General features: G+C 43.0%; 1 pseudogene; it reads left to right on the top strand.

Annotated features, from left to right (window-relative positions):
• The window catches only part of LOC136319473 (V-type proton ATPase subunit E 1 pseudogene), a 54,533-nt pseudogene extending 39,378 nt beyond the window's left edge, over positions 1-15,155 (top strand).
• The last annotated feature ends 813 nt before the right edge of the window (positions 15,156-15,968 follow it).

Raw genomic sequence — 15,968 nt, 5'->3', positions numbered from 1 at the left:
AAGTCCACGGGAGGAACTACTGTACTGCCTTTGCGCCTGGTGGTGAGGGGCCTGGGGTCACTGTTGCTCATCAAACCAGCAGTCAGAAAGAATTGCAGGAGAGAATAGAATGGTGGGTGGTTGCCAGGGGCTGATGAGGGAGAGGGAAACAGGGAGACAGAATCAAAGAAAACAAAGTTTTATTATATAAGATGAATAAGTCCCAGAGACCTCCTGTAAGCATAGTGCCTTAGTGATCAATACTATATTTATACTTAGGAATTTGCTAAAAGGCCTGACCTGTGGTGGCGCAGTGGATAAAGCGTTGACCTGGAATGCTGAGGTCACCGGTTCAAAACCCTGGGCTTGCCTGGTCAAGGCATATATGGGAGTTGATGCTTCCTGCTCCTCCCCCCTTTCTCTCTCTCTCTCTCTCTCTCTCTCTCTCTCTCAACACTCTCTCCTCTCTAAAATGAAAAAATAAAAATTTAAAAAATAATGTAAAAAAAGAAATTTGCTAAAAGGATCTTAGTTTAGTGGGGAGGTTTTTTCTTCTTCTTTTTTCCAACTGAGAGGAGGGGAGATAGACTCCCACATAAGCCCCGACTAGGATTCACCCATCAACCCCTGTCTGGGGCTGATGTTCTGCCCATCTAGGGCCATGCTCATAACCAAGCAATTTTTAGAGCCTGAGGCAGAAGCTCCATGGAACCATCCTCAGTGCCCAGGGCCAATGTGCTCTAACCAATCAAACCATGGCTACGAGAGAGGAAGAGAGAGGAGGGAAGGGGTGAAGAGGCAGATGATTGTTTCTACTGTGTGCCCTGACTAGGAATTGAACCCAGGACATCCAGACACTTGGCCAATGCTCTACCACTGAGCCAACCAGCTAGGGCCTGTTTAGTGTTTTTTTATCACACACTAATAATATAACAGTAAAGAAAGGAGGAGAGCTTTTGAGGTGATTAATATGTTTACGGCATAGATTATGGTGACGGTTTCACTTAAAGGTATATACTTATCTCCAAATTTATTGAGTTGTACACATTAAATACGTACAGCTTTTGGTATGTCAAGTGTACCTCAATAAAGTGATGAAAAAGAAAGAAAGAAAAGAATTGCTGGATGTGGAATGGGAAAGAGCAAAGGAGAAGCTGGACACCACCTGCCCCTGTCTGAAACCCCATCAAACCAACAATGACCTTCACAGAGTAGTAATTGCTGCTTTTCTTCCACTTTCTAAATCTTGCTCCAATTTCCCTACCAACTCTAACTCTAATCATACAGAGAAGGGGATTCTGGGAGGCATAATTCCAGCTAAACCTAGTTGACACGATACAGTACAAAATCATCACAGGTAGGTAATAGCCACTCAGAACTCCTCTGGTTGGTTTCTAGCATCTTGGGAAAAGCCCTGATCTGGAATCAGGAGATCTAGAAAGTGTGGCCATGGTTCTACCTCTAAAAATGTGTCCTTTGCTAAGCTGCTCAATCTCTCTGCACCACAGGTGCCCAAGAGGTGACTCATCACCTCCTAGAAGGTCCCTGCAGAGGTGAGGGAGTTAAAATGTTAGCAGTGCATTCTAATAACTTCCACCCAAAGGTTTTAGAAGATACTAGATTTCACAACATTATTTCTCTTGGATTTTCTTAGTGTTCCTTTAAAGCAGTGGTAGTCAACCTGGTCCCTACCGTCCACTAGTTGGTGTTCCAGCTTTCATAGTGGGTGGTAGCGGAGCAACCAAAGTATAAATAAAAAGATAGATTTAACTATAGTAAGTTGTTTTATAAAGATTTATTCTGCCAAACTTAGCAAAAATCTGACATAAAGTACTTGGTAAGTAATTATTATTATATGTTGTAACTTGCTGTAACTCTACTTTATAAATTTTATAAAGTAAAGTTACTTCTCTACTTTATAAATCACCATTACTGTGGAACTGGTGGGCAGTTAGAAAATTTTACTACTAACAGAGATACAAAAGTGGGCGGTAGGTATAAAAAGGTTGACTACCCCTGCTTCAAAGCATGTCTATTTAGATCTGTCTCTTGGCTAAAGCATGGCTTTGAAAATCAAAATTCCAGCTTTTTTTTTCTCTAACTCTAACCTTGGTATACTATAATATTTGGAGCAAGCCATTAAACCATTTTCTGACAACATTTACTCATGTACAGAAAAGAAATAACTAACCAACAACAGTAATTGCCCACTACTTAAGTCCCTCAAAATAAAATAAAATAAAGGCCCAGCAGAGAGATTGTAAGCTTTACCAGAGCCATGTTTTACAGGAATTCCAGGGCTTGCTCTGTTATCTGCTGCTGAAGACAATTGATAAGATTATGCCAGTTTACTTAGCCTGCACCTGTCCCATTTCATGTCAAGCTGAAGATACGGGGTTTGCTTCCTTTAATGGAATGCAGAACAACAATTGGTTTCCTGGTTCCAATCTAATCACATCTACAAAGTGATAAAGAGGGACTTTTCTTGCTTCGTCCATCCATTGGAAGTGGTGACAGGGAGTCAGAGGAGATGAATCCAGGCCAGGGCGGAAGAAGCAGTGTCTGACCCAAGTAGATGCTTTCTCGCTGGATCAGCTATTTTCAACAGAGGCGTGGAGAGCCCTGCCAGCAACCTCCTCCTGAGACCACAGCTCTGAAGAACATAAAATGATGACTTCACCCCCTTGGATTGAAGGATTAACTTCATGGCAAACACAAGGGTTAAGAAAAAAATACACAATGCTCTGGCCAGATGGTTCAGTGGTAGAGTGTGGGCTCAGCGTGTGGATGTCCTGGGTTCGATTCCTGGTCAGTGCACACAGGAGAAGCCACCATCTATTTCTCTGCCCCTCCTTCTCCCCTTCTCTCTCTTGCTCTCTCCTCCTCCCACAGCCATGGCTTGGTTGATTCAAGTGCACTGGTTGGGGAGCTGAGAATAGCTCCATGAAGCCTCTGTCTCAAGTGCTAAAAATGGCTCAGTTGCAAGCATAGCCCCAGATAGGCAGAGCATCAGCCCCAGATGGGGTTGCCAGGTGCATCCCAATTGGGGAGCATGCAGGAAACCGTCTTTCTATCTCCCCTCCCCTCACTTGGAAAAGAAGAAAAATTATATTTGAAACCTGGATGCAGGATCATTTAGTGAGTAGCTCTTCTCACCCTCAGCTTCCCACTGTTACCCTGAGTTTATTTATAAAGGTGAAGACTTGTATTGTCATCTACATTCTCTCCTGTGTCTCTGTGATCCAGAAGCATTCTTCCATTCAGCAAGTTGGCTGATGAACAGTAAATGAGGTCTGAATATTAATATAGAGTCAAGGATGAACAGATTTTGGTACTTTCAAAGCCCAGCCTAAAAATAGCCATGCAAATATTTCATGATAAAAATAATCAGTTCCAAAGTTTTTTATTAGTTTCCCCCTTTCTTGATTGGAAGACTTCTATATGACTTACAGCATTTGGGTCCCTTGTCATGTTTGTTATGTTTATATAGTAACCCAAAACTCTGGATAAATATTTATGCAGTTACAAAACTTTTAACAAGCCCCAAACTTGGCATAGTCCAAAAGAAAACAAAACACTCCATTTGGGGCAGTTGTAAATCCTCCGCTGTCAACATGACTTGGACATCGGGAAGGAAGGAGCAAACGCGAATGGGTCCCATATGTTTGCCTACAGCGGCTTTGCGGGGTTGGGGGAGGGGAGGACAGAGGCCCTGCTGCCATGGCTGGTCTCTCCTGAGAGTCCTGACAGTCTGGTAACGAGCAGAGAAAGCATCGTTTTGCACTTGTCAGCTGTTGCCCGATGGACACCTGCGTGATAAATGAATAATGGGCTCCACGGGGCTCTTCTTACACTAAAAAATTCAGTGCATATGGTTCTGGCCAGTTCTCTCTCCCAATCTATCTTTTGGTCATTGTGGAAGAACATGTGTTCCCCAAACCATATAAAAAAAAAGAATAGTACAACTTTTAAGAGAGAATAGAGGCCAACGACTTAGAGAGTCAAGCCTTTAGGGATGTGATATAAAGAAACCATGTTTAAAACCTGGGTTCAACCTGATCCATGGTGACGCAGTGGATAGAATGTCGACATGGGACACTGAGGTCCTAGGTTCAAAATATGGAGGTCGCCAGCTTGAGCATAGGCTCATCTGGCTTGAGTACGGGCTCATCAGCTTGAGTATGGGGTCACTAGCTTGAGTGTGGGATCAGAGACATGATCCCATAGTCACTGGCTTGAGCTTAAAGGTCACTGACTTGAAGCCCAAGGTCACTTGCTGGCTTGAGCAAGGGGTCACTGACTCAGTTTTGAGCTTCCCGGTCAAGGCACATATAATAAGCAACCAGTGAACAACTAAAGCACTGCAGGTATGAGTTGATGCTTCTCATCTCTCTCCCTCCCCCAAAGAACAAAAACAAAACCTGGGTTCAGGGTCATTTAGGAAAGTACTGGGTCAGGGTCAGTGAGGTAGAAGGGTGGAGAAAAAGAAAAATCTAACAGGTTTGTTCCTTTGGATATATAAAGACCCCAAAGTGCACATTTTGAACTATAACCATCTGAGAAACTGTATGAACAATTGACAGTTAGTAAAGGATACTCTTTTTTTTTTTTTTTTTTTTTTTTTTTGCATTTTTCTGAAGCTGGAAACAGGGAGAGACAGTCAGACAGACTCCCGCATGCGCCCGACCGGGATCCACCCGGCACGCCCACCAGGGGCGACGCTCTGCCCACCAGGGGGCGATGCTCTGCCCATCCTGGGCATCGCCATGTTGCGACCAGAGCCACTCTAGCGCCTGAGGCAGAGGCCACAGAGCCATCCCCAGCGCCCGGGCCATCTTTGCTCCAATGGAGCCTTGGCTGCGGGAGGGGAAGAGAGAGACAGAGACGAAAGCGCGGCGGAGGGGTGGAGAAGCAAATGGACGCTTCTCCTGTGTGCCCTGGCCGGGAATCGAACCCAGGTCCTCCGCACGCTAGGCCGACGCTCTACCGCTGAGCCAACCGGCCAGGGCCAGGATACTCTTAAGCATGTATGCATTACAAAGTAGTGTCATTTGGGGCCAGTGATCTATGTGTGTGTTAGGGGTCTTTGTGTTAGCTTCAATTCCTGGTGATCCTATGGATGAGTGACGTCCACAATGTCTTGTCCTCAGCAACCATGCTCAGCTCCTGTAGACGCATGCCTATGGCTTCTTTTATGGAGTCAATCCATCTCCTCTTTGGTCTTCTTTTCCTGCTGCCTTCTATTTTTCACAGCATTATTGCCCTCTCCAAAGGACCCTGCCTTCTCATAAAGGGCCTGAAGTAGGACAGCTTCAATTTAGTCATTTTTGCCCTCAGCAATGTTTCAGGGTTAATTTGCTCCAGGACTCACCAGTTCCTCTTCCTGGGGGCCCAGGGTCTCTGTAGAGCTCTCCTCCCATGCCATATTTTAAATGAATCAGTGATCTATAAAATAGTAATAATAACTGTAGTTACTTCACAAGGTTGTTGTGAGAAATAAACACAATAGAGAAGTTGCTTAGCACAATGTCAGGCACAAAGTAAATGATAATCAACAGTCACTATATTACTGTTACCCAACTTTTGATATACTGCCTTACTACCTACATTACAAGGACCAAGTAGAAAAATTGAGCAGAAAATCTTCCCAAGTGGCTTTGACTTAAAGTAAGGATGTTTATGGTAGTGTCTCCTGAAAGTTCTACCCCAGGAGAGAAAACCCCACCCTCACTGTGCCTAAGTTACAGAAAGTTGGCCTCCTAGGAATGGAGGCCATCAAGGCCTTTTAATCCTTGAATAGTTCAAAGCATTTCTTGAAGCTTTGCTAGTGGGGCAAGGAATCTTTAGTGAAACCTGAAATAGCCTCTGCCAGTGCTGATGGCCAACAGCTGTGGCAATGGCAATTGCTGTGACCCACGTCATTGCACCTGACCCCAGGCATGGGGATCCTTGACAAATGGTCATGAGTGCCTCACATTTTTTATAACATTTTTTTTATTTGAGAGAGATGGGGGTGGGGGAGCACCAACTCGTTGCTTCTCATATGTGCCTTGACCTGGGATCAAACCAGCGACCTCAGGTCTTGAACCGGCAACCTTGAACCTCATATTTTTTATCTCTCTGAAAGCCAGTGAGAGGTGGAAAACAGCCATAGGCTGTTCCCCAGCAATGGCATCTTGTTAACAGGATCATATGCCCCTCCTGTCATCCCTCTTCCTGCCATAGAATCCGTAGAGTTTGAGGGGAAAGAAAGGATTCCCCTGCTTTTGAGCTATGAAAGGGCTATTCTTTTATCCTGTTCTCAAAACAGGTTTTTTTTTTTCACTTTGAAATTCAGGTAAATTTTTCACTGAAATAAAATTTACATGCAGGGCTATCAGAATATCTTTTTGAACACTGAACATCATTTGAGCAGGAATACGATGCAAACTGCTATTTATTAAGCATTTACTGTATGCCTCACAGGATTATTGGAGTTTTATACATATTATTTTATTTTACCCTATTAAATATAGTTCTAATACCAAGTTTACACAGCTAGTGGGTGGCAAAGGCGGAATTAACTCACTTTTCCCCTCTATAGTAGGCTGCCTGGTTTTTTAAGGAGTCTCTTGAATTTTTTTTTCTTTTTTAAAAAATGGTTTATATAGTTTTCTGATTATAAAAATAATGTATGTTCATATTAGAAAATTTGGGAAATAGGAGAAACATAAAAAGTATTAATTCTACACCCCATATAACAACTGTTAACTTAAAATTTTCTCTAATGTGCCTATATGGGTAATATTCTCTTTTTACCAAATTTGGGATCTTGAAACTTTTCAGACTTTCCACCAACTTTTAGATGTCCTTGAATTACCAGAAAGCCCATTTTATCCAATGAAGAGACTACAAAATTCTGAAATTCAGGTAGAGTTCAGAAAGCAGACCACACAGTTCTTAAGAGGGGACTACCCTGTGCAGAATGCCTTCCCACCCTACTAGGGCTCTAAGTGGCTGGCCATTTTGTTTTTCTGGCAGCTAGGCCACTTTTCAGGGGTGCCCAATGGCTATTAGTGTCATTAGATGTCCTTAAACTTCTTTAGGCATTAATCAGGCTCCAGATGTTACCAAAATTTAGTGATTGAAAATGAACATACATTAAAGCCTTCAGCAGCTGCCTCAAGGTCATGGGGATTTCAGCTCCATTCTCTTCATTTGCAGTCTCAGCCAGACCCCACCAGTGGGATTTTACCCTCATTATAAACCAAGGAGACTTCCCTATGCATATATTTTAGCATTTTATAGTTCAGTTGGTTGTCCCAACAGTGAATGTTTCTGTAAAACATCTCTCCTTTGATAGATGGCCCTGCACGGGGTCCTTTTATAGGCCTGAGAGATGATACTGTTTTGATTCTATCTTTGCCCTTGAGATACCTACCAGTAGCATTCTTCCTACTTTGTCTGGTCAAATGGAATTATTTTTAGTAAAGGCTGCTTGGCTTAAAAGACAGTTTATAGCCCTGGCCGGTTGGCTCAGCGGTAGAGCATCGGCCTGGCGTGCGGGGGACCCGGGTTTGATTCCCGGCCAGGGCACATAGGAGAAGCGCCCATTTGCTTCTCACCCCCCCCCCCTCCTTCCTCTCTGTCTCTCTCTTCCCCTCCCACAGCCAAGGCTCCATTGGAGCAAAGATGGCCCGGGTGCTGAGGATGGCTCCTTGGCCTCTGCCCCAGGCGCTAGAGTGGCTCTGGTCGCAGCAGAGCGATGCCCCGGAGGGGCAGAGCATCGCCCCCGGTGGGCGTGCTGGGTGGATCCCAGTCGGGTGCATGTGGGAGTCTGTCTGACTATCTCTCCCCATTTCCAGCTTCAGAAAAATACAAAAAAAAAAAAAAAAAAAAAGACAGTTTATAATCTTAAAAAGCCCTTACATTATAGCCATCTGGGCTCCTTGACTGTGTGTGTCTAGAATTGCATTGTCTTCTCTGCCTAGACTACCTTCTAATTTACCCTTTCTGCTCATGTGTGTCCAAATAGATAAATGTATTGCCTTGGTGTTGAATATAGTAACTGTAGCATGCATCATCTTTGACAGCCACTTCCTGAACTTCATCCCTGAATGGTGCAGAAACCATTTCTATTGGTTCTCAACAGAGCTGGACGGTGTTGAGGGAGATGGTGAGCAGGCCAGCTGTGAGTGCCTTCCTGCGGCTTATATACTGCCCTTCCTTACACAACCCTGTCCAGTATTTTGACATATTCACTTAACAATGGAATGTGCAATCTAGTTCCACTGGAACCCTGATGGGTAAATACGGAAAAAAATGTAGGAGCGATGTCATGAACCACAAGGGCTTTGCGTTCTGTGTAATTTGGAGACAAATTCTTTGGCTGTGTGTCACTTACCTCCTATATTATTACCACTGTCGCCCAATATTTCATAACCACCAATTCTTTGCCAGTGCCCACATGCAAAGATGGGTTTGTATTAAAAAATAAATGAGAACAGCACATTCTGATGTGGTGTAGTATGTCAGCATTTTCCACCCGAAGGCTTGTTCCTTGCCTGCCTTCCCCTTTTAGGAAACAAAGGATATAAGGAATAACTGCTTCTCCTGTTACAGCTCCTGATGGGAAGGGTGACAGCATGTCAGAAAGAAAAGAAAAGCTTTTGTCCTTTGAAACAGCTAAATGTCCACAGATGGGTACAACCACAGTGGGGAGAATACTGTGTAATGCAGTTTGCTCTGATTTGGTAGACTGTCCATTTCTGGTTAGAAAGCTCAATTATTTTCAACTGCAAGGCTCAGAAAATAATTTTTTCTGAGCTATGGTGGCACAGTGGATAGAGCATCGACGTGGAATGCTGAGGTCCCCGGTTCAAAACCCTGAGATCATTGGCTTGAGCGCAGGCTTGCCAGCTTGAGCACATGGTCCCAAGGTCACTGGCTTGGGTCCAAAGGTTGCTGGCTTCAGCAAGGGTTACTGGCTCGGCTTGAGCCCCCTAGTAAAAGGAAGTATGAGAAGCAGTCAATGAATAACTAAAATGAAGCAACTACGAGTTGATGCTTCTCATCTCTCTCCCTTCCTGTTTCCCTCTCTCTCTCTCTCTCTCTCTCTCTCAAATCAATTAAAAAAGAAAGAAAGTGAAGAGAGAAAGGGAGAGAGAGAGAGAGAGAAAGGAAAGGAAAGAAAAGAAAAGAAAGAAAAAAAAGAAAAGGAATAGAAGGAAGGGAGGAAGGGAGGGAGGGAGGGAGAAAGAAGAAAGAAAGAAAGAAAGAAAGAAAGAAAGAAAGAAAGAAAGAAAGAAAGAAAGAAAGAAAGAAAGAAAGAAAGAAAGAAAGAAAGAAAGAAAGAGGCTTATCATGGTGGCTTCAACATACAGTATAGAGATTTATTTTTCTCACATAACAGGAAGACTGGATATGGGCTGTCCAGGCCAAGTCATTAAAGACCGTGATTCCCTTTTCTGTTACACCAACTGTATCATGTTGGATTTCTTCCCTGAGCTTGCCGCCTCGTGCCATCAAGGTAACTGCAGCAGCACCAGGACTCATTTTTAAGGCAGGAAGAAGGCAGGGCCAAGCTAGCCAGACAGTCTCTTCTTATCTGAAAAGCAAAAAGTTCCCTTGAACCCTCAGCAGATGTCTGCTGCCTTCTCATTGGCCAGAACTGTGTCACATGGTCACTCTCAATAGGTGTGAAAAATGAGTTCTAGCCTGGAGGACAGCTGGCTTGAACAAAAGTGCGCTCCTGCTAGTGCACAAGAAGAAGGAATGGGTACAGTTTAGTACTTAAGATGCTACTTAAAGGATGGTGGGGCTGAGAGAAAGGCCCCAAGGTAGGACATGCTGTAAGAATACACTGACCTCTTTGGAGATGTGACTGTTGACATGTTGTGTTCTTATATATATATATAACCTTTACTCTATGACAGCAGTCCTAAATTTTCTATTCATATGTGAAAATTTCTGTAATATAGTGTCAACTTCCCATTACAATTATTATGGAAACTTAATGGGAAAGTAAAAATGTTGTTTTTAAAAGGTAAATCTATTTCATCTCCACCCCCAACCCCCTACTTAAAACTCTTCGTGAGCTTTCCATAGCTCTTCATATAAAATGTAAAGTCCTTGGCATGGCCATTAGAGACCTGCAGGACAGAGCCCCTGTTAATTTCAGCAGCCTTTTATCTGTCTCTCTGCCTCAGGACCCTTGCACATGCCCTTCCTTCTGCCCAAAGCCTCTTTCCTCACTCTGGGCCTAGCACCCCTTGCTTATTCCTCAGCTTTAAGATAAAAGAATCCTTGGAGAAGCATCCCCTGACCTGTCAGGCTAGCCTGGAACACAATAATATATACTCCAAATATTTTAATCTTCCTTTTAGCATTTATCTAATAACTTAATTAATTTGCAGTTCTTTCAAGTCTGCTTCTCCTACTAGAATGTTAGCTTTGTCGGTTCAAAACCCTGGGCTTGCCTGGTCAAGCAAGGCACATACAGGAAGCAACTACTATGAGTTGATGCTTCCTGCTTCTCCTCTCTCTCTCCCCTCTCTCTAAAAATCAATAAATAAAAAATTTAAAAAACATATTTATAAAAATATGTTAGCTTTGTGAAGGTCCTCATGTTCTTGTTTACTGCACCTGATTTATTGCCTACTATGTCGTAAGCACTTAACAAATATTTATTGAATAAATGAAATAAAATTTTAAAAGCATAAAACTGATTTTTCTGATAAATAGGTATTTGTGCTACTCAAAATAGAATCTTTGAACTGGTGCCAGTCTGCAAATTGTTCATTGTCAATCTGCAACAAGCATAGAAATTGAATGTCAGCATTTAGAGACTTTTATAGCAATATTTAAAGTATTGTCACTTAATGGCTTGGAAATGGTTTTTGTTTGAGAGAGAGAGAGAGAGAGAGAGAGAGAGAGAGAGAGAGAGAGAGAAGTGTCAACTCATAGTTGCAGCACTTTAGTTGTTCATTGATTACTTTCTCGTACATGCCTTGACCGGGACAGGAGCGGGGGGAGGGGGCTCCAGCTGAGCTGGTGACCCCTTGCTCAAGCCAGTACCTTGGGCTCAAGCCAGCGACCTTTGGGCTCAAGCCAGAGACCATGGGATCATGTTGATAACCCCACGCTCAAGCCAGTGACCAGGTTCAAGCTGGTGGGCATGCACTCAAGCCAGCAACCTTAGGGTATTGAACCTGGGACCTCAGCATCCCAGGTCAACACTATCCATTGCACCACCACCAGTCAGGCTCAATGGCTTGGAAAATTTAAAAAAGAAAACTAGTTCTTCAATATACATCAGTTGAGAAACACTGCTATCATTACAAATTGTCATTCCACTAATAAGATGCAAGTATTTCTAAAGCTTCAGGATATTGGAGCCACTGCCAATCATGGTCAATAGCTGACTGGTGGACACGAACCACACATAAGAGGGAGGCCGTATAGCCCATACCACATCCATCTCCAAGTGGAGCCGTTTCTCTCACTTCACAGCAAGTTATTTAACTTGGACACATTATTCAATTTACTTGTGCCTCAGTTTTCCCATGTGTCAATGGGGACAATAATATAACCTATTTTACAGTGTTATTGTGAAAGCTTAAGCAGGGTGATTATATGCAAAGCATTTTGAGACACTGTATGAGTATCTGAGATTATTATTATTACTTGCAATATATGAGAGAGCAAGTTTTGCACAAGTTTTGCCACTTTACACAAAGTAAGAGAGGATTTTGAAAAAAGAAAACATGGTTTTGATTAAAATAACACTTGGGATATAAAAGCACACTGAACAGAGATTGATATCAAAGGACACTGAGAACAAACAGCCTGCTGGGAAGATGTGAGCTTGTGTGCGGCAGAGGCAGGCTGAGACCTGGCTCTGACCTCAGATCAAGAGAAATATTTGCACAGCAGAGCTAGCATATTCATGCACGGTTCCCATAGAGGAAAACTTGCAAATCAAACAGTCGGGCTGGGGGGAGAGGGGATGATTATATATATCTTCTTTACTCTAATGCTCTTCTCCAACTCAGAGTTGATGCCTGAAATTCTCTCTCATTAGGGCTACGTCTTATTAGTTGAAGGCTTTAATGTAAAATGCAACCACAACTCAATAGTTTATTATTTAAGCTCTTGTCACTCATTTACACTTTAGTGTAAATTAAAAATCTGAAGGGAGCTTGAATGGGAGTCCTTTGTTTATGGCTTACTCTAAATGGCACTTGCTTCCTAGCCCCACTCCTTCCCCTGCAATTCTTGCCCAATGAATTCCACCATCCACTGGTCCATACTGTTTCATGTGCGTTACCTTAAGCACATCTCTGAGTTCAGGGACCACATCTTACACTTTTTAGGCACCCCTCCTCCCCAGCACAGGGCACAGAGGATAGATCCTCAGGAAACTCTTGTTGGATGACAGGGAAGTTGAAGCAGAAAATTCAGGGCATCTGAGTTGGTAAAGTGTAGGGGTAAGCCTAGTATTTGGGGTCTGGCGAATATCACTTGTGACCATAAGGAGAACGTTTTACATGGGGAATTGAAGTTGGGAAAGGAGGAAGAAGCAAGAGGTGGATGAAAACAGTGGCAGAAGAGAGTGCAACAAAAGTTCTTTCCCCCTACTTTTTTGTATCTGCTTTCCTACTAGTTTTTCTCTTGATTTTATTGAGATATAATTAACATATAGCATATAATGATTTGACTTACAGATATTGTAAAATGACGAGCACCATAAGTTTAGTTAACATTCATCACCGCATATCGATGCCAAAAAATTTTTTTTCTTTTTTTTTTTTTTTGTGAGAGAGTCAGAGAGAGTCAGAGAGAGGGACAAATAGGGACAGACAGGAACAGAGAGAGATGAGAAACACCAATTCTTCGTTGCAGTTTCTTAGTTGTTCATTGATTGCTTTCTCATATGCGCCTTGACCAGAGGGCTACAGCAGACCGAGTGACCCCTTGCTCGAGCCAGCAACCTTGGGTCCAAGCTGGTGAGCTTTGCTCAAACCGGATGAGCCCACGCTCAAGCAACCTTGGGGTCTTGAACCTGGGTCCTCCACATCCCAGTCTGATGCTCTATCCACTGCACCACTGCCTGGTCAGGCTGTCTTTTTATTCTTTTTTCTTTTTTCTTTTTTTTTCCTTGTACTCTTCTGAAGCTGGAAACGGGGAGAGACAGTCAGACAGACTCCCGCATGCGACCGACCGGGATCCACCCGGCACGCCCACCAGGGGCGTGTCTTTTTATTCTTGATGAAAACTTTTAGGATCTAGTCTCTTAACAGCTTTCAATTATGCCGTCAGCACTGTTAAATACAGTCATCATGCTGTACTTTACATCTCCTAGATATTTTTATCTTATAACTGGGAGTTTGTACCTTTAGACCGTCTTCATTCTATTTCCTCTTCCCCATCCCCTGCCTCTGGTACCCACAAATTTTATCTCTTTTTCTATGAGTTTGCTTTGTTTTGTTGTTACATTCTACACATAAGTGAGATTATACTGTATTTCTCTTTCTCTGTCAGATTGTTCTACTTAATTTAAAACTCACAAAGTCCTTCCATGTTGTCACAAATAGCAAGATTTCCTTCTTTTTATGGCTGAATAATATTCCATTATATACATTTCACATTTTGTTTACCCATTTATCCCATTTTTAGACACTGAGTTTGTTTCCATGTCTTGGCTATTATAAATAATGCTGCAGTGAACATGGGGGTGCAGCTATCTCTTTAACATAGTGATTTTGTTTCCTTTAGAAAAATTCCCAGAAGTGGAATTGCTGAACCATGGGGCAATTCCATTTTTAACATTTTGAGGGTCCTCCATACTGTTTTCCATGGTGGTTGTACCAATTTACATTTCCACCAATAAGTGCACAAGGGTTCCCTTTTCTCCATATGCTCAGCAACACTTGTTATTTCTTGTCTCTTTCATGAAAGTCCTTTTAAAAAAGAGCCTGTCAGTAAAGAAAGGCAAGTAGCAGAATAGCAGGGAAGGGGCAGGAAGATATTTTCAAGATAGAGGAGATCAGAGCTTGTGTATATACAGAAAGGAATGAGACCTCAGTGAGGTTTGTAGGTAAAGAGAGAAGGGACAGTTGGCGAACTACAGTCTGCAAAAAGCATGGGATGCAGGGTCCCACTATAGAAGGATAGATCGGTTAGAAGGAGACATCCTCCTCTTCTCAGATAGAAGGAAAAGTGGGTGGGGACACAAACACTGAGAGGTGGGAAAGGAAATGGACCAGGGGCAGCTGATAGACCTGATCTTGGAAAAGCAAGGATTCAGGTTCTTTTCTAAGCAGAAGGCCACCTCGCCCTCTTTACCCCCATCCCAGAGTCTGAGGCTTGATAACAGTGGAAACACTGTTTGTAGTAGGTGCTGGGATACCAAAAAAGAGGAGCTTAAAAAGGTTATCCACCTCTCCCTTTCCTTCCACTGCCTCCTTCAAGACTAAACTCAAACTGGTTGCCTACCAGCCTCATGTCGCTTTCACCGTGGGCCTCAGCAATGCTGACATGCACAAACAGGTTACACATGCAATGGCTTTTATTGAGCAAGAAGCCAATGAAAAAGCTGATGAAATAGATGCAGAAGCAGAAGAGTTCAGCATTGAAAAAGGTCATCTTGTGCAAACCCAGAGACTGAAGATCATGGAATACTGAAAAGGAAGAAAATTAGAGAAAGCAGCAGGGGGAAAAAAACCCTCAGATGTCCAATTTGATGAATCAAGCAAGACTCAACATCCTCGGAGCAAGAGATGACCTTAGTACAGACAGACTAAAGGAAGCAAAATGGAGACTCAGCAAGGTGATTAAAGATACAACCAGGTACAAATGCCACTGGAAGGACTGGTCCTCCAGGGCTAGCACCAGTCACTGGAGCCCCGGATGATTGTTCATTGCTGGAAACAGGATTTTCCTCTGGTAAAGGCTACAGAGCACAAAATGATCCCTATGTACAAAATCGCCACCAAAAAAAGATGTTGCTGTCCAAATTGATCAGGAGGCCTACCTGCCTGAGGAGATCGCTGGTGGAGTTGAGATCTATAATGGGGATCGTAAAATAAAGTTTTCCAATACCTTAAAAGTCTATTGGATCTCATAGCTCAGGGGATGATGCCAGAAGTACAGGAGCCTTATTTGGTACAAATGCCAACAGGAAGCTTTGGGACTAAGCCTTTGGGAGGGGGAGGTCACACACTGCCACGATGTGGTTTCTGCTATTTGAATAAACAAGATTATCTATGTAGCTTCCTCTTTGGTGCTCTAGTATTCTGCATTTATCAGTGGATATCTTTCTGTACAAATACCTTTAGCCTAATTGTTAACAATGGGAGAAAGTTCCATTTAATATGATCAGGAAACCTATCTCTAGCTTATCTCAAAGTAACACAACTTCCAGTAGTTGGTTCTGCAGCACGAAGGTGAAGAAATCAGGTGGTAGTTGAAGGGACTTCACCCAGTCTCCTGTTCTTACTTCACTTCTGGTTATCCAGTCAAGAGGTTATGTGTCTGGCGTTCTCTGTCGGTAAGTCTCTGCTCTTTAGGGTTAACATACATACGTGAGGCATGCGTTCCCCCTAGCAGTAGTAGCTTCACTGTTACCAGTTTGGACCTAGAAGTGCTCCTTATCTGTAAATGTGATTTAAAACCTGGCCCCCGCCAGGTCACTCAGTTGGTTAGAGCATCGTCCCCATATGTCAAGGTCATGGGTTTGATATCTGGTCAGGACACATAAAAGAGACAGCCAATGAATGTGTAAAAAGTGAAACAACCGACAATCTCTCTCTCTCTCTCTTTCTCTCTCAAATCAATCAATAAAAATAAGTAAAAATGAAATCTAAGCCATGATGCTTTATTTATTAAAACAAAAGGTTTGCCTGACTAGGTGGAGGTGCAGTGGATGGAGCATCAGCCTGGGATGCTGAGGACCCAGGTTCAAAAACCTGAGATCACCAGCTTGAGCGTGGGATCATAGACATTATCCC

This window comes from Saccopteryx bilineata, chromosome 1, assembly GCF_036850765.1.
Source record: "Saccopteryx bilineata isolate mSacBil1 chromosome 1, mSacBil1_pri_phased_curated, whole genome shotgun sequence".
Classification (NCBI taxonomy): Eukaryota; Metazoa; Chordata; class Mammalia; order Chiroptera; family Emballonuridae; genus Saccopteryx; species Saccopteryx bilineata.
This window is presented reverse-complemented; position numbering and strand designations above follow the sequence as displayed.